This window comes from Macaca mulatta, chromosome 6 (genome assembly GCF_049350105.2).
Source record: "Macaca mulatta isolate MMU2019108-1 chromosome 6, T2T-MMU8v2.0, whole genome shotgun sequence".
Taxonomy (NCBI): domain Eukaryota; kingdom Metazoa; phylum Chordata; class Mammalia; order Primates; family Cercopithecidae; genus Macaca; species Macaca mulatta.
This window is the reverse complement of record NC_133411.1, coordinates 16,606,888-16,632,205: the sequence shown is the minus strand read 5'-3', so window position 1 is coordinate 16,632,205 and position 25,318 is coordinate 16,606,888. Positions and strand designations below refer to the sequence as shown.

The window sequence follows — 25,318 nt, the reverse complement described above, 5'->3', positions numbered from 1 at the left end:
TACAGAAGATGGATCTTTGTCCTTCTGCAACCCTTAGGATTAAGACTTTCTTATAAAAGAAAGGGGGGAAATGTCAGAGGTATGCAAACCAAAGCAACTCCATCTTCAATAGGAGCCGAGTAAAATGAGGCTGAAACCTGGGCTGCACTCCCAGACAGTTAAGGCATTCCAAGTCACAGGATAAGATAGACGTTCAGCACAAAATACAGGTCATAAAGACCTTGCTGATAAAACAGTTTGCAGTAAAGGAGCTGGCCCTAAAACCCGGCAAAACCAAAATGGCAACGAGAGTGACCTCTGGTCTTCCTCACTGCTAAACTCCACCAGTGCCATGACGGTTTACAAATGCCATGGCAACATCAGAAAGTTATGCTATATGGTCTAAAAAGGGGAGGTATGAATAATCCACCCCTTGTTTAGCGTATCATCAAGAAATAATCATAAAAATGGGCAACCAGCAGCCCTCGGGGCTGCTCTGTCTATGGAGTAGTCATTCTTTTATTACTTTAATTTCTTAATAAACTTGCTTTCACTTTGCAAAAAGAAAAATGATAATAAGATAAAGGCATACATGAGGACTCCAACCTAGTTATGACACAGGAATTCTATGTAATAGAATAAGAGTCATTCATCAACAGACTCAAAGTTAAGCTATCCTAAAATCTCAGAGGGTTCATGACAATAATGTAGTAACATTGGTAACTGCTAAGTGATATTCACTTTTCCTTTTTTTCCTCAATGACAGAACTCCTATGTGGAGGTTGGGTTGCAATGTGCCCAGCTATCAAACTTATGCTTCTCATTTTTATTTGGAAATAGGCATAGCTAAGGATATAAGGGAAACATTGGGTGGTGTTCTTAAGCAAGCTCCTTTAATAGAGGCCACCTTTTCACGTGGAAGGCTCCTCTTGACTTTCTCCTCTTCCTGCAGTCTGGAATACAAATGTAATGGTTAGCACTCCAGCAGCCTCTTTGTGAATATCAGGATACAGCTGATACTTTTGGAATGGCAGAGCAGTGAACTGGAAGGGCCTTGAGCCCTGATGAACTACAATATTTTACCAAGACTGATTGCATAACAAACCACTCCTAAAACTTGGATTAAAACAAACTCACTTGTTTAGCTCCACTTCTGCATTTTGGCAGTTTGGGTTGGGCTAAACTAGATGATTGTTTCCAACCTGGGATAGTGTTGATTGATCTTGGCTGCATTCACTCATAGGTCTTTAGTCAACTAGTAAGTCAGCTGGAGTTAGCAAGTTTTTGATGGCCTCAGTTGGGATAGCTAGGACAATAGAAGCCTCTCTACTTATAGTCTCTTTCCAGCAAGCAGCAGAAAGAAACAGCTTTCATGTATTAGTCCATTCTTACGTTGCTATGAAGAAATACCCGAGACTGGGTAATTTATAAAGGAAAGAGGTTTAATTGACTCAGTTCCACATGGCTGGGGAGGCCTCAAGAAACTTACAATCAGAAGGCACCTCTTCACAGGGCAGCAGGAGAGAGAATGAGTGCTGAATGAAGGGTAAAGCCCTTATAAAACCATCAGATCTCATGAGAACTAACTCACTGTAATGAGAATAGCATGGGGGAAACCACCCCCATGATTCAATTATGTCCACCTGGTCCTGCCCTTGACATGTGGGGATTATTACAATTCCAGGTGAGAGCTGGGTGGGGACACAGAGCCAAACCATATCCCTTCTCTACCAGCTTTAGGTTTGAAGAGATGAAGGGAGCTGGCAGCTACCAGAACCCAAAAGCAGGTAGAAGTCTGGGTGGAGAGAACTTTCCTTTAGGAGATGCAGCCAACCCATAGTGACCCTGCAGACAAGTTTCTGGGCAAATCAGTGCCCTTATCACCCTCTTGTCTCTCTCCCATCACCTGCTGGTGCTCCCTGATAGCCAACGCAATAGAAGTCAGAGGGCAGACAAGCTGATTGGTGTGGTCTATATAGGTCAGCGTCTGAGGGCAAGAATGGGATGGAGACACAGAGAGAGATTTTGGAAAAACAATCAGAAGACATCCAGCGGGTAAAAAAAGAGACACCTCTTAACGGAAGGAGCTGCAAAAAAGTGTAGCCATTATTGCAAACAACCAGTGGGCCTCATATTGAAATAACTACTATATCCTATGTTTTTGTTAACGTTTTATCACTACTTATATTAGTTAGCTAGGGCTGCCACAACAAAATACCACAGACTGGATGACTCAAACAAAATGTACTGTTGCACAGTTTTGGAGGTGGAAAGTCCCCAATCAAGGTGTCAGCAGAGTTGGCTTCTGAGGCCTCTCTCCCTGTCTTGCAGATGACTGCCTTCTTGCTGTGCCCTCACACGGTCTTTCCTCTGTAGCCACATCCCTGGTGTTTCTTTCCCTTCTTATAAGGACACCACTGCTGTTGGATTAGGATATCACCCTAATGACCTCATTTAACTTCACCAGTTTAAAGGGCCTATCCCTAAATACAGTCACATTGGGGTGAGAGCTTCAACCTATAAATGTTGGAGGACACCATTCAGTCCGTAACATTACTCTATGTCCTCGATTTCTGGTTCAATCTGAGCAAAAGGGTTCCTCTCTGAAGCTTTTAAACTGTAAGCCGTCCCAAACTGCTGTGGCTGGTAAATGCAATTCTGAGAAGATAAGAAGAGGCTGTTTATGAAGGAGCAAGAAGGGTATGAAATTCCAAATAGTAAATTCATTTCAAACATCCTGTCAAAGTTGAAACCCAAAAATCTTTTAAGAATAAAATTCTGCTTGGCATTTGGTACCAGGAAAATTTCCTCGCTAGGATGTCTTGGAAGTTCCCTTAGAACTCTGTGGGCTTGAATGACTTAATGTTATGTCCTTTGGAATGGGACCACTACACACACACACATGCATGCATGTACACACACACACACATGCACACACACACACACACACTCCACCTCAAAGCATTGCATGGTAATTAAATGCTGTTTTCAAACTAGCATCTGTAACTCTAAAAGCATAGAAAATCAGATTTTTTTGTTTAACACAAGAGACCAAAATTCTCTCTCTTCTTCCTGTGGATAAAGGAAAATACGATAAATGGAAGACAATGTTAGATTACTTATCTTAAAATATTGAGTATAAAAGATTTTGTATCTTCCCTTGCAGATGTGTGACATGGACAAAAAGCTCCCCATGGTGGAAAGAGGAGTCAGAAAACACCTAGACAATGAGAGCAAGATGGGGGACCCAAAACGGTGCCCTGGCATAGGCAGGTGGTGAAACCAGCCATCTGGCCCTGTGCCCTGTCCTCAGAAGTGCCCCTGCCACCCCAGCAGGTACATTTGCAGGTGAAGATTTTTCTTTCATTTTAGTGTCCTGGAAACCAAGTATTTTCTGTTGGTGGTGTCTCTCTTGCACCAGGTGAATATTTGCCTGGCTTACCTGAGACTTAGACCATCCTAATTTCAACCTCCACTGACACAAACTAGGTTGGTTCACAACAGGCTGCCATAAAATTTCTCATTTTTTTCTGCGTTTGAAATGTGTAACTTTTGATTTACTTCCTAAGTAAGACTTCCTGAGTTGGGAGCTCTGAAAAGTTCCATTAAAAAATAATGGAATTGTCAAACTTTTGAGCAAAGTATCAATGTCAGTTCTAAATCTTTGAATTTAATTTCTTCTTTTAGGGGACTCTTGGAAAGGGAAAATATGATCTTACTACATTGACCATGCAAATTCTGAGGTTCATATTGAATCTAAAGTCATTAGAAAATGTAAATCTCAATAAAATCCCTAATACTAAATACTCATAGATATGTATATATTGCCCATAGACATGTAGTATGTATTCATGTATCATATATGTATAGGTATATATATGTTCATATGTTATATATTAAAACATATATGAATTTATAAGACGAAGCTAGACATTACTGACACATGTTATAAATAAATAAAGAAAATCTTTGACAACCTAAACTATGCCAATATAAACTCTCAAAATTTCTGGAAAAGTTAAATTTTCATTAACCCTGTCTCCTCTCATAGCCAAACTGTGGTGATCTTCATGGATCTTACAGATAAGGAATTTGTTCCAAAGAAGGTTGTTATTTAAACTTACAAATTGGCATAAATATATTCATTACATTAGTAATCAAAGTACCCAATGAAAAATGATTTTCTACTTGGAAACTGTGCCTTCCAAATGGAAAAATTAAAGAACTCAATTGAAGGATAAAATATTTATTTAAAAAGCAAATATTGCAAATGCATGAAGTTGCCAAATATACTAACCATAGTTTTGATGAGCTGGAAATCTTCAGCAAATAAAAGTTTGGGTTTCTCCCCACATAAAATATTAATGGCTAGATTGTTGAGACTTTTGTTATTACCTAGGGCCCTCCAGTGGCAGGACACTTGTGTGTTGCCTAATGTTGGTTTATGATTATTTTAAGCATTATTGAAGTATACCAAGGACCACGTTCACTCCTTCCATTAATTCATTCATTTAAAAGATATTTGTTGCACACCAACTACATAAACATTCCTTGAGTTTCAGCACTGTAAAAAAAACAATGATCCTTGCCCTTTTGGATCTTATCATCAAGACACAATTTTAAAAACACAAAATATATAATTAAATGATATAGTACATTAAATGATAATGAGAACTATGGAAAAGAGAAAAAGGAATGCAGCATTGGAGGCTTCTGGAGTGTGAAGGGGGTGGAGATATGCTACAATTTTAAATAAAGAACCATTACAAAGTGATACTTAAGCAAAAACTTGAAGGAGTTAAGACAGTCATGTGGATGTCTGTGAGATAAGCATTTACACAGTTTGTCAAAGAAAGATGTCACTTGAACCCCACAGCCAGAGACCTTACCTAAATCCACTGATCTATAGTACTAATGTCCTCAACTGTCAAGGCCGTCCATTCTGAGTCCAGGCTCCCTGCTGTGGAATCATCATCCACAGCCATTTAACAACAACTTAGCTCTTAGATCCAAGAGATAATAATCCACTGTTGTGCCAGTTTTCAGAAACTCCTTATAGACCCCAAACTACAAAAACCTAGTTGAAATACCTTAAACTTCACCTGGAGTTTGTAGACAGTCAACTCTAAGCCCAAGTTCAAGAGTTATCCATCAACGTCCTTGACTATTCTAAGGGGACTTTTGCCACTTAGGTGATATAGAAAATAATTTCCAAAGGATCAGTCCTCCACCTGGCTTATGTTAATGAGAAAACTTTACAACTTTGTTTTGTTTGTATCTAGGTTTGAATTTGTCTTAGGTTGATCATTGTTCTCTTAAAGTAATTTTCAGTTGGCCGGGCTTGGTGGCTCACACCTGGAATCTCAGCACTTTGGGAGGCCAAGGCAGGTGGATCACATCATGTCAAAAGTTTGAGACCAGCCTGGCCAACATAATGAAACCTCATCTCTACTAAAAATACAAAAATTAGTCGGGTGTGGTGGTGGGTGCCTGTAGTCCCAGCTACTTGAGAGGCTGAGGCAGGAGAATCTCTTGAACCCAGGAGGTGGAGGTTGCAGTGAGCCGAGATTGTGCCATTGCACTCCAGCCTGGGCAACAGAGCAGAAACTCCAACTCAAAAAAAACAAAAAACAAAAACAAACAAAAAAAGTGATTTTCGGTTTTAGCCACCTTTAAAGAAAATCGAGGAACAACAAATTTGGAAGCAGAACGAATGTAGCAATAATCCATTATCTAAAGGAGCTGATCTAATCACTTTTCTCAATGGATAATCCATCACTACTCCTGGCCTGCCACATCGCCCGTTGCCATCCTTTGTCAAAGGGCCCTTGCTAGTTGTCTTTCATCCATTGAAGAAAGTTGATTGTTCGCAATGTGTGGAGTTGTGAGCAAATGCACCAGAAGAAGAACAACAATTCTCCATTCCTCCTCATCTCTCTGGAGTGGTCCGAAGTCTCGGTTGCAGGGTGAAGAAGATCCACTGTCATGGACTTATTAAAAATGATTCCTGCTGAAAATTAGGGGCCCATATTTTTTCTGCTACCACATTTTGTCCATTAGAGCTCAAGGACCTAAGAAGGACATAGTTCTTCATTCCTCATTTCATGATACAGAGTGATATATAGGTTTCTACATGCTAATCTTCTTTCATGTGCCAACCAATGCTGAAGGGACACTATTTCACCTGAATTGAAATGAATAAAAATTAAGCCCCAAGGGGTAAAAAATCTCCCTAGTAGTTCTTCAATATTGCAGTAACCTTACCTGATGCACTATTATTTTCCCACACCACTGTGGGAAACACGTAGAGTTATCCATCCTTCAATAAGCAACTCCCTAGATTGTTATGTTTTGCCAACAATGATACTGGTATCTTAGAAACTAATTGTGTCTTGGGTTGTACTTAGAAAGTAACATTTGCAAGGTGTTTGGGGAAAAGAAAAATATAGCTGTACAAAAGAAGTTTTGATAGGTATGGTACCTGGTGTTAAACCAAGAGACATACGTTACTTAAAGTATTGTGCTAATACTGAGAATAAAAAACTTGTTGGGTATAAGAGCAATGTTGATAAGTGATATTAAACTTATACATATAAAAAATTGCAGATACCTCTCATAAGATGGTAAACAAAATGTATGAATGTGTATTTAGAAGAAAAGATGTAAAAATCATAAAGTATATACTTCAGAACCAACTTTGAAATAACATCATACCAAAAAAGGCATCAAAAGGGACAACTATATAAAAACACGAAATCTTCTTACTATTTTCTTAAAGACATTAATTCCTAAATTATTTTAAGTGGTAAGTTCCTTTAACCCTGTATTTCCAATTCCATTTTTCATCAAATGAAATCTTATATATAGCCATGAATATGCAAGACTTCATAGTTAGCCATACTAGTATAGAGAATTCTAAAAATATGAGGTGAGGTGTTTAAATAGGCACAAGAAAGGGACAGAATTCCAAAGAGTAACAATATTAAGAAGAAATTTGTTAAAGTTGAAGACTGGAAATATTCACAAGCATTAAATTCTTTTCAGAGTTTGACGACCAAGCAAGCATTCTTTTCAGGCGGTCTAAAAAATTTCCCTTGAATTCAGATGGATTTCAAAGGTTCATTATTATTTCCCATGGAATATAAAAATATTACATGCTAATTGACTGTCATTAGAATTGGTATCTGTGACTTCGAGAAGTTTTGATTGGCAGAAAAGCCCAGACACATTTCATCTCTTCTTTATGTGGCCACAGGAAAAGTTAACAAATGAATGACCCTTGAAGATAATGTGTAGACAATTTGTATCACCAATTCCAAACCAGAATCACTCTTCATGCAGTAACAAGGCTAGCTAATACTCCACAATTATGCCTCAGGTAAGGCAACAGCTAGACTTTTGTGGTCTTATCTTTAAAATGAACTTCATCACACTTCATATGCCTGAAGGCACAGGATGGGGTCAGGACTTCCCCTAAGATGCTATAAAGCTCCAGGAACTTTGATTCCACACTTTAAAAACTTCAAAATACTCCCATTGACCAGAAAAGTCAAAAAAACTGCTGTGCCTGGAAAGCAATATTCCTGATTACCTGGCTGCCCACTGAAACACCCCTCTGCTGATTCATTCTCTCATTACCTCCCAGTGTGAGACTCTAACCCAGTAGAAAGCTTCCTCATTGCAATGAAAGCATACTCATTTTTTTATGATCTAAAAGGTGCTTCCTCTCTAGCTATCCTAATTCTATCCAGATATGATCATCAGAATAAGGACCCCAATTTCTGGAGCCTGTGACTATGTCACCAGACAGCGAAAGGACCTTTTCAGATATGGTTGTTAACTATCTTGAGATGGGGAGGTTATCCTGGATTAACTGGGTGGGCCCCATGTAATCACAATGATCCCTATTAGTGAAAGAAGGAAGCAGGAGAAGCAGTCAGAGAAGGACATTTACAGATGGAAGCAGAGGACAAAGCTATGTGATTGCTGACTTTGAGGTTAGGAAGATGAACCAGGAATACTGCAGCCTCCAGAAGGAACCAGATCCTCCCCTAGAGCCTCAGGAGAAATGCAGCCCTGCTGACACCTTGATGTGAGCTGATTTGGGACTTCTGACTCCCAGAACTTTAAGAATAAATCTGCGTTTTAAACCACTAAGTTCGTGGTAATTTGTTACGGCAGCAATAGGAAACTGATAAACCAGCCTGCAAGGTTCAAGTCTCACTTCCTTGGAAGTTTGACCAAAGCACTCTAACTCACTCTGCTTTTCCTTAAAAATTACCTTGAATATCTATTTGAGTGTTACCATTACACCTCCAATGTAATATGTCCCGTAGCAGTAAAATTGCATTTTGTTATATAAGTGAGAAGCTTGTGCTGAAGATCCACATAATGCTGGGAACAGGCAAGCCATTAAAATGGATAAAAGCACTTACAGTTTGTAACATAAATAGGAAAAAAGACATGTCTGTCTCTTTTTACCCTGTTTAGGAATACTTTGCCTACTCTAAAGTCAAAATGATATTCTGCTATGTTTTCTTCTAGACAATTTTTGTTTTACTTTATAATTAATTTTATATATTACATGAGGCAGGAACTGAAGCTTATTATTTTTCCTTACAGATATCCACTGCTCCAGAGCTTTTTGTTGAAAGGTTCCTTTTCCACATTGAATTAATTTGGTGTCTTTATCAAAAAAGAAATTTATATATGGATCAATCTATTTCTGACGTCTCAATTAATCTACATGCCTATCTTTAGACCAAGATCACACTGTCTTGATTATTATATCCTCATAGTAAGTGTTGAATCAGGTAGGGTAAGTCCTCCAAATTTGTTCTTTGTTTTCATTCTTCCTGTTTTTTTTTTTGGTGTGTGTATGTGTTTCTAAACATACTTTAGAAACAGTTTCTTAAAAAAGACAAACACCCTGCCGGTATTTTTAATAGGATTACATTGCATCTATAGATCAATTAAGGATAATTATATTTTTATAATATTGTACATAATCATGTCTCTACAATTTTTTTCCCAACAGTATATTTTAAAATATTTGAAATAGGCCAGGCATAGTGGCTCATGCCTGTAATCCCAGCACTTTGGCAGGCCAAGGCAGATGGATTGCCTGAGCTCAGAAATTCAAGACCAGCCCGGGCAACATGGTAAAACCCCATTTCTACCAAAAAGATACAAAAAATTAGCTAGGTGTGGTGGCATGCAACTGTGGTCCCAGGTACTTGGGAGGCTGGATGGGAGGATCGCTTGAGCCTGGGAGGCAGAGATTTCAGTGAGCTGAGATTCCATCACTGCACTCCAACCTGGGTGACAGAGTGAAAAAATAAATAAATAAATCCATCTCAAAAAATTAAAAATAAAATAAAAAGTAAAAATAAAAATATTTAAAATATACAGAAAAATTGAAAGAATTCTTTTCAATCATTAATGTGTGCTGAGTTTTGTCATACTTTCATTGCACATATAAACATGGTCATGTTTTCCTTTCCTTTTATGATTAGTGTGGCAAATTCCATTGAAAGATTTTTGACATGTTAAGCCAACCTTGCATTCCTGGGATAAACCCCACTTAGCCATGATGAATTATTCATTTATTTGTATTCTTGGATTTAATTTGTAAATTTTTGAGAATTGTTGAATCTAAGTTCAAGAGAGATAATGGTCTATAAGTTCCTTTCCCTGTAATGCCATTTTTAGGTTTTGGTATCAAGGATATATGTCCTGATGAAAGGAATTGAGGAGTGTTTTGTTTGAAGGAATTAATCTGTGAAACCTATGGGCCAGGCAATTTTTTGAAAGATAATTTTTAACTAAAAATTCAAATTTATAAATAGACACAGGTATATAGATTTTTAATTTCTTCTTGTGCTTGTTGTGGAAATTTTTCCATCACATCTAAATTGTTGAACTTATTGGCACAAAATTATTCATGATACTCCTCTGTCATCTGTATTGCTTGCAGGATTGGTAGTGAAGTGTTATCTTTCATTCCTGATATTAGTAGTTTGTGTTTTTTCTCTCTTTGTGTTTTGTTTTGTTTTGTTTTCCTTGCAGGGGAGAACAAATTTAGATAGGCTATTCTTACTTTTATTATTTTTATATCAAATTTATTGATTTATTCATGTTTTACTCTTTTATTTATCTCTACTCATATTTATTACTTCTTATTTTTGTAATTCTGTGTTTTTTATTTTTAATTTCTGTTTCTTTTTTATGGCTTATTTTTATAGCTTCTTAATCTACATATTTATAGCCATAATTTTGCCCTTAAGTAGTGCTCTGGCTGCATCTTATAAATTTTGATATATTGTGTCTTCATATTATTTAATTCATACTGAATGAATGTTTATTTCATACTTAATGAATTATTTAATTCATACTTAAAGAATGGTTGCTTGTTTCCCAATATTTTGTTATTTTGTAGATTTATTTATTAATTGCTAATTTAATTTTCTTATGTTCAGAATACTATATTGTGTATTTCCATTCTTACATATTTATCAAAACATGTTTTATGACCTGTCATGTATTCTGTCTTGATGAATGTTCCACATGTATTAGAAAAGAATGTGTACTCTATGTTATTGAGTACAATGTTCTAGATGGTTTTGTTGTTGGTCATTATAGTTGTTCATCAATCTGAATGCTTTGATTTTCATATATGTCTTCTAATTATTATTGACAGTGGAGTGCTAAAATCTCCAACTATTACGGTGAACTCTTCTGTTTCTCTTTAAGTTCTGCCTTTTTTTATGTCATAGTGTCTCTGTTATGTGTATACATTTCATGTTTTTATGTTCCTGATGAATTGATCCTTTTATCACTCTGAAATGACCCTCATTACCTCTAGTAAAGCACATTTCCTTGAAGTCTAGTTTGTGCAATAATGTGTGAATTTGCCTAGTGTATTGTATTTTATACTTCTCCATTGGCTTTGTTTTATATTTATTGGGACTCTCTCATAAACAACATATACTTATATGTTGTTTTTCTTACCTAGTCTGACAACCTACCTTCTACATAAAGTTTTTAGCCTATTTAAACTGAACACAATTATTAATGGAATCTTGTTTAATTCTATCAGCTTGCTATGCTCTCTTGTTATTCCTTCTGGGTTTTTTTTAATTCTTTTAGTCCTCACCACTACTTTCTTTTGGATTAATCAAATACTTTTTTAGTATTCTATTCTATCTCCTCTATTGGTTTTTTATTGGCTATATATGTATTAAGGGATCACATTATACATCTTTAACTTATCATAGTAAGTCTTAAATTAACATTATATCACTTCACTATAACAGAGTCTTACAACCATCTATTTCCATTTGCAGCCTCTTCCATCTTTGGCTACTATTGTTGTTTTCTTTCTACATATATCACAAACCCTTCAGTACACTGTTAAGGCTTTTGCTATAAAAAGTCAATTCGCTTTCAAAGTTAATTGAGTACTTCAGAGTTCACTTTAATGAGTACTTAAGTTGTTTGGTATTTAAAGCACTGTAGTAAATGTATTAGAAAAAAACAAATAATCTTTTGTTAAGTTAGAATTTTAAGTCAAAATGTTTTCTCTTTTAGGAAGTACAGTCATACTTGAGAATATTATAGAGGTAAGACGGGGAATTATACCAAAAATCACCTGGGTATAGATTCATATGTCTTATCTTTTCACCCATTGGTCTGTTGCAGCACAAGTTGTTCCTGAGGATATCATTTTCACTGTAGAGTGTAAAGTTTATACAAATTTTAGAGAGATGTTCTATTCGTAAATATAATTTAATGTAGTTTATTATTTTTCCACAGAATGTTTATCATATTATTTAATGAATACCTTATAAAATTATTCTATAAGATACAGAAATTGTAAATGATTTTTCCAGGAGATTTAAATCAAATCCTTTAAGGAAAGACACTGGACTTGCCTTGTCTTCTAGGAAGCTTATTGGCCCCATCTCAATGCATCCTGTGCGCACAAGGGGGCAGAGTTAAACTAGTGGTGAGAGCACAAATCTTGAGCTTTCTGGTTTGCGAATAATTCAGATTTCATATTTGATTTTCCAACAATCATTTTCTAGGTAGAGTGTTTTACCTTTCCATTGAAATGTATTTGCCTATCAGAGACAGTCTAAGTTAACGAGATGACAACTGTATGTCAGAAACAAATGGTCCATATTTACGTGGTCATTCTTCTTAAATGTTTCTTGTTTACATATTATATAACTCTCACTCACCATTCTTTGTCTCTGAGAAGAGTGAGCATGTAAATAAAACTTAATGACATATTCAATGAAATAAGCAACTAAAGAGGATACAGATCGTGGTTCTCTTCCATTTCAGTACCTGGGTTACAAAATCGTCTGTACAACAAACCCCCAAGACACAAGTTTACCTATATAACAAACCTGCACATGTACCTCTGAACTGAAAATAAAAGTTTAAAAAGTAATGAATAAAATAAAAAGCTTTGTTTATCATCTTTTAAAAAAAGATAAAATTCAAAAGAACAAGATCTGAAAGTAAGCTTGAGAGTTTCAATCAGAACTAAATATGCTGATTTCTCAAAAAAAATCCCAAAGATTTCTCAAATATGCCTCTGTTTCTCAAAGGCAAAATTCTTCATGTATCTCCTCTCTTTATCCCACCAGCATTTTGAATAGGAGTGCTCACTATGATGCTGGTCATCATTACCCATTTTAAGCATTAAATGCATGATCATGGAGTCACTAAGGGAGACTTGATTTTCTGCTTAAAAATATGCTTCCTTTACCTATTAAGGATGTAAATGTAGATTAAAAAGAAGAAAGTATTTTCTTCAATATTTGTTGCTAAGACTTCAAATGTAAGTAACCATGGGAAAAATAATTCACTGGCTTCAATTCACACAGAGTAAAATGGACTGAAATCAAAGCCCTTCTTTAGTCCATGTTTTGATAAAACTGAGAGGGAAGACAGGCTGAGAGGAAAGAAGTTCCTACCTGCCAAAGGAGAATTGAGGCAGAGACCAAGAAAATGGGAAACAAGCCCAGAAATAGAAACAAGCAGATGCCAAGACCTACTTATATCACAGTTTTGCCTTGGGAACAACCTACCGAGCAGCCTGCTTTATCCCTCATTCATTACAGGCCTCCTTTTAGGAGGAGATATTTCATTGGAAATCAGTATGGAAATCTGATATGTCTGATTTTTGACATGATAGAAAGAACTAGTATTTACTCCTCTTAACTCAAACTTTTATGTGAAATTTTTCATTAGGCACCAGTAACCTGAGTGATAAAGTGACTAATTTTTAAAACTGTGAAGAAAATTACACATAAAAATATAATGAATATGTCACTAAAAAGTAAGACTATAAATATATAAAAGTATGCCATACTCCACCACCCTGTGTTTTGTAATTTTAATCATGTTTCCTTTGTTCAATTAAAATAGTATTTTCACAAGGGTAACTATCTCAAACAATAGTTAATATTCTGTTACTAACTCAGGGGAGCTTTTATAATGCAAGCCTCATAATTCAGTGTCATGAGCAGAAGAGCTAAAAATCAACAGTACCTTCAAAGATGAAATAAATGAAGCATAAATGAAGAAAGTGCCTACAGAAAATTCAAATGGAACTCATAAACAAGCATCACGGCTTCTGATTCTTAATTATCCACTGGTTAATAAAAATTATTTTCTGCCCCATTTTCATATTCCAAAAGGTATTTATACGGAAAAGTTTCACAATTACCATACTCTTTCAGTAATTTTAACATTTTATAAATCCCATCCAACTGCTTTAAAAAGCAAGCTAATTAGACTTGTCACTGTGCCAGGAAAACTAGATTAATGTGTACTTTTCACTAATTACTTTAGGAAGATCTCATTTGATATAAAATAATTTATTAGATTACATTCTTTAAACTTCTAATATTTGGTCTTTAATAGCGTCCTGTATCTTTTTCTTCAATATCGAAACAAGCTGCTCTGTTAATTCTTCCAACTAATATAGTAATAATCATGTCAACACTATGACTAAAAACGTATTCAGACAAGGTATTTACAAAGAGAATATCACACACAGTGCATGGAAATAAGAATTATTAAAATGATATTCTCCCTTTCAGGACCCTTGTTCTTACCATTGTCATTTTTGTCCTCGTGCTTGACATCACCATAAGATCAGCAGGCAAACTACTATGATGCCATTGTACAGCATGAAACGGAAGCTCAGAAACATTCATTTATGCATCTGAAATTACAGGGCTAGTGGAAGAGCTAGGGCATCAGCCTAGGTTCTCTGTTATTTGAAAATACTACTAATAATAACTAGCATTAACTAAGCTCTTACTATGTGTCAAGCATTATTTAAATGTTTTGTGGATCTCACTATATTCAATCCTCGAAACAGCCCAATTATCTTTATCTCCATTTTACAGAAGAGGAAATGAAGGCATAAGGAATGGAGATGTCCTAGTAAGTGAATGATGAAGATAGGGTTTGCTTCCTATGCTTTGGCTATGGTGCTCCTTAAAACACTTTTTAGTCCCAAATACTGCAGAAAATTTGCCTTTTTCATTTCTTTCCTGATTTTCTGTTCTCCTCTAAATCTATACTATAATGAAATGTTTGAGGGTGCCAGTCAAATGCATTAATTTACCACCTTCTTTTCTTTGTTCTGTCATATGGGGATGGAGCCCTAGCACTTGACATCAGAAGGCTGGAATTCCAGTCCCAGCTGGCCTGTACCCAGACTCCTCTAGGCCTCAGTTTCCTCCAGTGTAAAGCTCTACTTAGCTATAAACTGAAGCAGTTAAAATCAGTGATTTATAAAGTCTCTTTCCATTCTAATGTTCTAGGAGTTATGCTTCTAGAATTTATTTCTTCCTTTTTGGAAGACAAGTGCTTTTGCTGTTGCTGTTAATTTAATCATGCTGTGGTGGTGTGCAACTTTTAAATTACACAATTACTGTACTAAGCAGGAAAGTGAAATGTATTTGATTCAACAAAATTTCATAGAAAACATAGCATCTGAAATTACAGGGCTAGTGGAAGAGCTAGGGCATCAGCTAGGTTCTCTGTTATTTGAAAATACTACTAATAACAACTAGCATTAACTAAGCTCTTACTGTGTGCCAAAACTGTATTAGAATCACAGCTGCATAAGACAATATACAATAAACCAACCATAAGCTATCCATTCCCAAAATGGGAATGAGAAGAACATCAATAAGATACCATCAGATAAGATTTTCAGAGCATAACTTCATTTTAATGAAATCCAGAATTAGGTTTGGAACTGATGAAGTTTACTTAAGATTGTCTCAAATGCAAACTCATTTCTGATGTAAATATATGGATAAATGTGACAATTTAGGCTATTATACTAGGTCAGAGAAAAAAATCATGTGTCCATAAAATGACTAAAATTTCAATTTATTTTTAGTTATTACATCTTTTAATCAGGAACAGTAAGAAAGAGAATAGGTTAGAATCCATCTGTACTGATCAAACTTTTCCTATTACAGAAAGGTTTATAAAAAAGACACTGCATTATTTAAAACAAGAAAGAAATTGGAAGCCAAAGAACTAATTTGAAATCCTGGGGTCTTCCTAATTGCTCTCCTTTAAGCAAATTCTTTAAATTTTCTAAATCTGTTTTCTTGTTTGTAATATACAATAACTGTCCTGTCCACCTTACAGAGTTCAATTCTGGCTCACTTTTATTTTCTTTATATATTTGGCACCTGAGAGATCTTTCTGAGTATCATGCTTTTAAATGCCATCTATACACTAACTTGAAGCTTTATTTCCCAGCTGTACTTCTCACTGTCTTCCAAATACTTATAGCTGATTCTATGGCCGACATCTCCATTTTGATATCTACTGGACATCTCAGACTTAACGAATTTCCAAATCAAATCCTTTGCCTTTCCTGTAATATTCCTTATTTTTAGTAAATATTAACTCCATTTGCTCAGACCAAAAACCTTTGAATCATCCTTGACTCCTGTCTTCTCACACCTCAAATCCATTGGCAGATCTTTTTGTTTCTACCTTCAAAACATATATGAAATCTGACAACTTCTCACCAACTTCATTTCTAAAGTTGGTTTTGTTACTAAGAAAAAAAGAAGTCTCAATCTAGGCCTCAAGAGAGGTTTCTTGGATCTTAGGCAGGAAGGAATTTAAGGCAAGTTACAAAGTGCTGTGAGAAGAGATAGTTTACTGAAAGCTACTCCATTACAGCATAGGGTATCCTCAGAAAGCAAAAGGAGGAGTGCACCGTTTTAAGTTTTTCTTATAAAGACAAAACTAAGCTGTCCCTATGTGCACATGGGCTGACAGCATGTCAAAATTTATTATTCTATTGATTTAAAGAAAAGGATCCTTGGCATTCTACTGTTTGAATACATCAAAGCATAACTACAATTATCTTGAAAGCATATATTGTTACGGGTATTGGGACATCTGGACTTTTTGCTTTTGTAGGGGTGTGTTTTTGTAGGTATCTTAGGCTGTTTCCTCAGCTATAAACATCTTATGACCATGGGTCATGATTGGCAAGGAATGTGCCTTGTTAGTCTTTTTTTTTTTTTTTTTTTTTTTTCTTTTTTTTCTTTTGAGATGGAGGTTTGCTCTTGTTGCCCAGGCTGGAATGCAATGGTGCGATCTCAGCTCACTGCAACCTGTGCCTCCCAGGTTCAAGTGATTCTCCTGCTTCCGTCTCCCCAATAGCTGGGATTACAGGTACACACCACCACGCCTGGCTAATTTTTTATGTTTTTAGTAGAGACAGGATTTCTTTCACCATATTGGCCAGGCTGGTCTTGAACTCCTGACCTCAGATGATCCACCTGCCTCGGCCTCTCATTGGTATTTTGATAGGGATTGCATTGAATCTGTAGATTGCTTTGGGTAGTATGGACATTCTAACAATATTGATTCTCCAATTCATGAACATGGAATATCTTTCCATGTTTTTGTGTTTTCTTTGATTTCTTGCCTCAATGTTTTCTAGTTTCCATTATAAAGATCTTTCACTTCTTTGGTCAAGTGAATTTCTAAGTATTTTATTTTGTTTTCAGCTATTGTAAATGTGATTACTATCTTGATTTCTTTTTCAGATTGTTTACTGTTATCATATAGGAATGCTAATGATATTTGTATGTTGATTTTGTATACTGAAACTTTACTAAATTTATCAGTTCTAATAGTTTTTGGTGGAATCTTAAGGTTTTTGCAAATATAAGATTATATCATTGCAGACAAGGATAATTTGACTTCTCCTTCTCCAATTTGGATGCACTTTATTTATTTCTCTTATCTGATTTCTCTAACTAGGACTCCCAGTACTATGTTGAATAACAGTGGTGAAAGTAGGCATCTTTGCATGTTCCAGATATTAGGGGAAAGGCTTTCAGTATTTTCCAATTTCATATGATACTAGCTATGGGTCTGCCATACATAGCTTTGATTATGTTGAGGTATGTTCCTTTTATATTCAGTTTTTTTAGGGTTTTTATCATGAAGGGAGGTTAAATTTTATCATTCTTTTTCAGCATTCATTGAAATGTGCATATAAATTTTGGCCTTCATTCTGTTGGTATGATGTATTACATTGGTTGATTTGCATATGTTGAACCATCCTTACATACCAGGGATAAATCCCACTTGGTGATGATGAATGACCTTTTTAATGTGTTGTCAAATTTGGGTTGTTAGTATTTTGTTGAGGATTTTTGCATCAATATTCATCAGTTATATTAGTCTGTAGTTTTCTTTTTTGATGTGTCTTTGTCTGGTTTTGGTATCAGGGTAATATTGTCTTTGGAGAATGAGTTTGAAAGTATTCCTGCTTCCTCTGTCTTTTTTTGGAATAGTTTGAGTAGAACTGACATCAGTTTTTCTTTAAATGGTTGGTAGGATTCAGCAGGGAAGCCATCAAATACTGGGCTTTTCCTTGGGCCTTTTTTTTTTTTTTTTTTTTTTTTTGCTAAAAGACTTTATTACAGTTTCAATGTTGTTACTTGTTATTGATCTATTTAGGTTTTGAAGTTTCTCATGGTTAAATCTTGGTAGGTTTTGTCTAGGATATCCGTTTCTTCTAGATTTTCCAATTTATTGACATATAGTTGCTCAAAGTAGCCACTAATGATGCTTTGAATTTCTGCAGTATCAGTTGTCATGTCTTTTTTTCATCTCTGATTTCACTTATTTAGGTCTTCTCTCTTTTTTTCCTTAGTCTGACAAAAGGTTTGCCAATTTTGTTTATCTTTTCAAAAAACCAACTTTTTGTTTCATTGATCTTTGCATTGTTTTCTTCATTTCAATTTCATTTATCTCTGCTCTAATCTTTATTATTTCTTCTAATTTTGGGTTTGGTTTGCACTCACTTTCTTAGATCTTAATTGACATATGTTTGTATAGTTTTCACAGTTTCTCTTGTTATTGATTTCCAGTTTTATTCCATTGTAGCAGAGAAGGTGCTTGATATTAATTCAAATTTTTGAATGTTTTAAGATTGGTTTTTTGATATAACATATGGTTTATCCTTGAGAATGATCCACGTGCTGAGAAGAATGTGTATGCTACATCCATTGAATGAAATGTTCTATAAATATCTGTTGGGACCATTTGGTCTATAGTGCAAATTAATTTCAATATTTCTTTGTTGATTTTCTATCTGGAAAATCTGTCCAATGCTGAAAGTGGGGTGGTGAAATCTCCAGCTATTATTGTTTGGAGTCTATCACTCTCTTTAACTCTAATAATATTTGCTTCATATTAGGGTGCTCTTATTATTTTATAGTGACAATCTTTGTCCCTTCTTATAGTTTTTGTCTTGAAATCTATTCTGTCTGATGTAAGTATAGCTGCTCCAGCTGCTTTTTGCTTTCCATTGGCATGGAATATCCTTTTCCATCCCTTTATTTTCAGTCTATGTGTGTCTTTTAGGTGAAGTGTGTTTCTTATAAGTAACAGGTCATTGGGTCTTGTTTCTTTTTCATCCATTCAACCAATCTATGTCTTTCAGTTGGAAAGTTTAGTCCATTTACATTCAGTGTTATTCTTGATAAGTTAGTATTTACTTCTGCCATTTTGTTATTTGTTTTCTGGTTGTTTTGTGGTCTTCTCTTCCTTTATTTCTTTCTTCCTATTTTCCTTTTAGGGAAGGTGATTTTCTCTGGTGGTATGATTTAATTTCTTGCTTTTTAAATTTTGTGTACCTCTTGTATGTTTTTTTATTTGAGGTCACCATGAGGCTTTCAAATGCTATCTTATAACCCATTATTTTAAGCTGATAAAAACTTAACACTGCTTGCATAAACAAACTAACAAGAAAAAATAAAACTAACAAAAATTGTACACTTTAATTCATACCTCTGCTTTTTAACTTTTTGTTGCTTCTATTTATGTCTTCTTGGACAGTCTATATCTTGAAAAGTAGTTGTAGTTACTATTTTTGATTGGTTCATTATTTAGTTTTTCTACTTAAAAGTATTTTACACATCACAGTTATAGTGTTATAATATTCTGTGTTTTTCTGTGTACTTACTACTGCCAGTGAGTTTTGTAGCTACAGATGATGTCTTATTGCCTATTCATGTTCTTTTTTTTCTGATTGAAGTACTCACTTTAGCATTTCTTGTAGGACAGGTCTGGTGTTGATGATATCCCTCAGCTTTCGTTTGTCTGGGAAAGTCTTTATTTCTTCTTCATGTTCAAAGGATATTTTCACTGACTATATTATTCTAGGGTAAAAGTTTTTTTTCCTTCAGCTCTTTAAATATGTCATATCAGTCTCTCTTGGCCTGTAAGGTTTCCACTGAAAAGTCTGCTACCAGAAATGTTGGAGCTTCATTATACATTGCTTCTTCTCTTTTGCTGCTTTTAGGATCCTTTCTTTATCTTTGACCTTTGGGAGTTTGACTATTAAATGCCTTGGAGGTTGTCTTCTTTGTGAAGACAAAAGATGCTTGATATTGGTGTTCTTGGTGTTCTATACCTTCTTGTACTTGGAAATTGATACCTTTTCTAAGTTTGGGAAGTTGTTTATTATTATCCCTTTGAATAAACTTTCTATCCCTATTTTTTCTCTACCTTCTCTTTAAGGCCAATGCCTCTTATATTTGCCCTTTAGAGGCTATTTTCTAAATCCTGTAAGCATGCTTCATCGATATTTTTTCCTTTGTCTCCTCTGACTGTGTATGTTTGAATAGCTTATCTTCAAGCTCACTAATTCTTCTGCTTGATCAGTTCTGCAAGTAGGAGATTCTGATGCATTCTTCAGTATTTCAGTTGCGTTTTTCAACTCCAGAATTTTTGTTTGATTCTTTTTAATTATTTCAATCTGTTAAATTTATCAGATAGAATTCTGAATTCCTTCCCTGTGTTATCTTTAATTTCTTTGAGTTTCCTTAACACAGCTATTTTGAATTCTCTGTCTGAAAGTTCACATATCTGCTTCTCCAGGATTGGTCCCTGGTGCCTTAGTTTGTTTTGTGAGATCATGTTTCTTTCTGGACGGCAATGATGTTTGATGTTTATCAGTGTCCAGGCATCAAAGAGTTGGGTATTTACTGTAGTTTCACAGTCTGGGCTTATTTGTACCCATCCTTCTTGGCAAGGCTTTTCAGGTATTTGAAAGGAATTGGGTGTTGTGATATAAGTTGTATCTGCATTAGGGGGTATCCCATACCCAGTAATGCTGTGGTTCTTGCAGACTTGTAGAGGTACCACCTTGGTGGTCTTGCATAAGTTCCAGAATAACCATCTGTATTTCCAGGCAGAGGCTGATTCTTTTCAAAAACTGGGAAAAGAACAAATACAGTTATTTTCCCTAGCTTTCTCCCAAAGAAATGGGGTCGGTCTGTGCTGAGCCTCTTTGGGCTTGAGATGGGGTGACACAATAACCTTGTTTCCACCACTGAGACTGTGCTGCATCAGAATTGAAGCCAGCATAGCACTGCCTCACCCAAGGCCTGCTATTACCACTATCCCACTACCTGATTACTGCCTATGTTCGCTCAAGGTCCTGGCACTCTGCAATCAGCAGGTGGCAAAGCCAGCCAGGCTTATGTCCTTCCCTACAAAGTGGTGAGTTCCCCCAGGCCCTAGGCAGGTCCAGAGATGTCTTGGAGCTACACACTGGAGTCAAAACCTTAGAAGTGTACCTGGCGTTCTACTCTACTGTGGCTGAGCTGGCCCTCAAACCATGAGATACGGTTCTTCCCCCTCTTCCCTCCCGTTTCCACAGGAAGAGGAGCCTCACTCCGTGGCCACCTCCACCATAGGTCTACCAGGAGTACTGCCAGGCTACTGCTGATACTCATTTAAGGCACAAGGGCTCTTCAGTCAGCTCGTGGTGAATGCTGCCAGGCCTGAAACATACCCTTCAGTGCAGTGGGCTCCCCTTTGGGCCTAGGGAAGGGACAGAAATGCCATTCAGTATCCAAGGCCTGGGATTGGGGACCCTAAAAGTCTGCCTAGTGCTCTACCCTCTATGGTCAAACTGGAACCTGAAAACAGCACATCTGAGCCTCACTCAAGACCAACCATGTACTACCTGGTAATTACCACTGGTTATTCAGGGCCCAAGGGCTCTTCAGTCAGCAGGTGATGGATCCTACCAAGACAGGATCTTCCCTTCAAGGCCATGGGTTCCCTTCTGGCCCACAGTGTGTCTAGAAATGTTGGTTCTGGAACTAAGGCCTAGAATAGGGGCCTAACGACTCTGACCTCTGCCCTATCCTACTATGGCTGAGCTGATATCCAAGATGTAAGACAAAAGTCTCTTTACCCTTTCCTCTCCCCTCCTCAAATGGAAGCAGGGGGTCTTTTTTGGAGCTGTGAGCTATGTTACCCTGGGTTGGGGGAAGGGTGGTACCAGCACTCCCTTAGCTGCTCCAGCTGGTGTGTCAGTAAGTCTCATTCTCCCCAAATCCGCTAGCTCTGAACCCAGCTCGGCACTAGGACTGGTAGCCCTTGTGGCCTAGAGTGCCTTTCAAGTTTATTTAGAGCCCCAGAGCACCTTATCCTGTAGTGGTGATACTTGCCAGATCTCACATTCTGACCACTGGGATGTGTGGTTTCCCTCTGGCTAGGGTTGGTCAGAATGCTCCCTCCATGAGTGGGCATCTGCTGAGTTCAGCCCAGTTTTGCTTTCTGCTGTAACAGGGCAGCACTGAGTTCAATGCAAAGCCTCACAATCACTGTTCTCTCCCTCTCTCAAAAGCACAGATTATCTTTCTCCTGCTGTACGGGAATGAGACAGAGTGGCATCAGTGATTCAAGACTATCTTTCCTACTCCCTTCAGTGCTTATTTCAGTGATATGAAGTGAAACCAGCTACTGTGAGTGCTCGCCTGATTTTTGGCTCTTATGAAGATACTTTTTTTGTGTAGATACTTGTTGAATTTGGTGTTCCCATAGAATGGATGATTGGTAGGGCCTTCTAGCCCACCATTTGCTCCACTTCTCTCCTCCAAGGGTATCTCCTTTAATTACTTTTCATCAGTAATGGAAATGGGACCTCTTTTAATGATCAACCACTTTCTCTCTCTCTCTCTCTCTCTTTCGCCTGTGCTCTTTTCCTGCCTCCTTTCTCCCTTCCTCCCTCCTTCTCTTCCTTCTTCTTTCTTTTTCTATTTCCCTTTCTTGCTCTTTCCTTCCTTCTACTTCTTGCTTGCTAGAGGAATCCAAGTCCCATGACACTGTCCAGTTGAAGTATTCAGAGCTCCAGTTTGAAACAGCTGAGTCCTCTGAAGTTTTGAGATTGGGTGTCATAGAGATTTCTTGGAAAGGATGCCACAGCCATTATTTTCCATTTTAGCTTTGGAAGTTTTGGCTGCACAATGTCACTGAACACCAAGTTTAACCTTTCAGTGATATTTGATATCAGGATAAATGAAATTGTCTATACAGCTTAGGCTTCCCTAAAATAAACATGTTAAATAAATCTACCTAATATGTTAGATCTATTCAAGAAGTTTCATGGCTAACATAATGGGTTGGACGCAAAGTGTTCAATGTTCCAACCACACAATTTACTGTTATGATACAGTTGTTAAATAGGAGGATAGAATAAATCTGGCTAAATTGTGGTCAGAACAAGCTTTAAGTGGCTTTACATTGACCTGTGACCTAAAGTGAACCAGCATAACTTAGCCTGTGAACTCTTACACTTCACCAACTCAAGTGTGACTCCTCTTCTAGGAGCCTTACTGACCTCAGCTCATTCCCTCCTAGGCATGAGTTTGGGTCTCCTGTAAGAGTTACCTGCCCACCATGCTCATCATGTTGTGTATTGAAATGTTCTGTTCTTTGGTCTGTCTTCCCTAAAGCTCTTCAACTTTCAAGAAATGGATGTGTCCACATGTTTATATCCCTCATGCCTAACCCAGTATCACTGTGTGTCTTTCTTACAGGTATGTTTTTTTACGCACCTCCTAAACTTATGCACCTCCTAAACTCCATTGACTGGACGTGACATCCACATAACCATAGTAGAGCACTCTTTGAAATGAATAAAAAGGCCCAATGGTGTGCACCAAATGCTTTCACAATCCTTCTCCACTTGGAGAGGATGAAATGGAAAAAGTGAAGATTGGAGAAAAAGAAAAATGAAAACAAAGGTCAGAGTAAACAACCTGAAGAGCAATGACTTTTAAGACCTCCTGAACTTGCATTTAATGCTGACTCCGACCAATGATCCTTTTGGCTTTGAAAATGCCACAGGGTCTTTTCTTCCCGAGACCAGAGTGTTCTGAAATATTCTGCTGCTCACCACAGACAGGAGCACTAGAGTTGCTGCTTTGAACCCAAACTGAAATCTAAGTTAGAGAAGCCCCAGTAAGTGAGCTGACCCTGAGAATGCCTTTCCATAGGAAGTCTGATTTTTCAGAAAAGAAAGTGCTAAATATACCAAGTTACTAGAGTTCTCTGCCATCATAACAAACTAAAAGTTTCTTCTCTCTCTCCTTTTTCCTGTCTCTCTCTTGTTCGTGTGTGTGTGTGCGTTTGTGTGTGTGTGTGTGTGTGTGTGTGTGTGTGTGTGTGTTGAAACTCCAATTGGACACTCAATAGTTGTTGTATTAATCAGGGTTCTCTAGAGAAACAAAAGCAAAAGTATATAGGGTGGAGGGCACATATTGGCATATTTTGAAAGACTGGCTCACAGGATTATGGAGCTGGCAAGTCTGGCCAGGAGTCTGGAGGCTCAGGTAAGAGTTGATGTTGCAGTCTTGATTCTAAATTGCCATCTTCTGTTCAGCTTGAGTAGGTGCTTGTTTGCTCTTTTGTCTTTTTTTCTCTTTGGCTCTGAGCTCACCCTTCTCTATCCAACAGTTTTCCATTTGCCTCCATCCAGTTACCCAAGGCTCTGTCCCATTAGGCCATTATTGCTCCTGACCCTGAGCCAGTGAAAGTTGGCCACATCCTGCGGATGAGACAGAGTCTGCCTCTTCCTCATTCCCTAAGAAGTGGGTCTGGGGCAGAATATGGGCACAGCTTTCACCTCCCTTTCATATGCTGTAAAGCAGCAAGGCCGGTCATAGCCACCCAGCTCACACAGAGCACTTTTATTTTCTTTGAACAAACAGGAATGGAACACACAGTCTTCTTGCCCATTTCTTCATCTGGACCTCTGCCTTGTTGGTTCTATGCTCCTGTGTCAGTTATATTTAGCTCAGCTTCAGTTCAAGACATCTCCAACTTGATTTTCTTTTTTTTTTTTTCTTTCTTTTTTCTTTTTGAGACAGGGTCTCACTCTGTCAGCCAGGCTGCAGTACAGTGGCACGATCTCAGCTCATTGCACCTTCTGCCTCCAAAGTTCAAGTGATTCTCAAGCCTCAGCCTCCTGAGTAGCTGGGACCACAAGTGTGTGCCACCACTCCTGGCTAATTTTTGTATTTGTAATAGAGAAGGGGTTTTTCCATGTTGGGCAAGCTAGTCTCGAACTCCTGACCTCATGTGATCTGCCCCCTTCTGCCTCCCAAATACAACTTTATTTTCATTATGGCCATGACTTTAAATTTTTTCTCTTTGTAAATTTTATATATATATACACACACACATATATATGTGTGTATATATATATAAAATATATAATTTTTTAAAATTTATTATTGCTTTGGTTTGAAGAAGAGGAAGGGGTCTCAAAATATATACCTACTGTACCACCTTGACTAATCAGCTCATGAAAAATTTATTAAAATGCCCATTTGGTCATTGTTTATTGTCCATCAGAGTTGGTTTGATTAATATCTTCCACTTATTAAGAAACAGAAGCCAGGTGCAGTGGCACATGCCTATAGCCCTAGACACTTGGGAGTCTTAGGTGGGAGGA

General features: G+C 37.0%; 2 long non-coding RNA genes across 2 annotated transcripts in view; both read left to right on the top strand.

Moving 5' to 3' along the window:
* Nucleotides 1–3,957, top strand: part of LOC106998667 (uncharacterized) — a 77,718-nt gene extending 73,761 nt beyond the window's left edge. The window contains exon 3 of the long non-coding RNA XR_003730245.2: nucleotides 3,146–3,957. This is a non-coding gene — a long non-coding RNA (uncharacterized LOC106998667). The remainder of the gene's footprint in view (nucleotides 1–3,145) is intronic.
* An 18,232-nt stretch (nucleotides 3,958–22,189) lies between these two features.
* LOC114678669 (uncharacterized) lies at nucleotides 22,190–24,738 on the top strand. Its single transcript, XR_003730128.2, has 2 exons — nucleotides 22,190–22,325; nucleotides 23,400–24,738. It is a non-coding gene; the product is annotated as an uncharacterized LOC114678669 (long non-coding RNA).
* The last annotated feature ends 580 nt before the right edge of the window (nucleotides 24,739–25,318 follow it).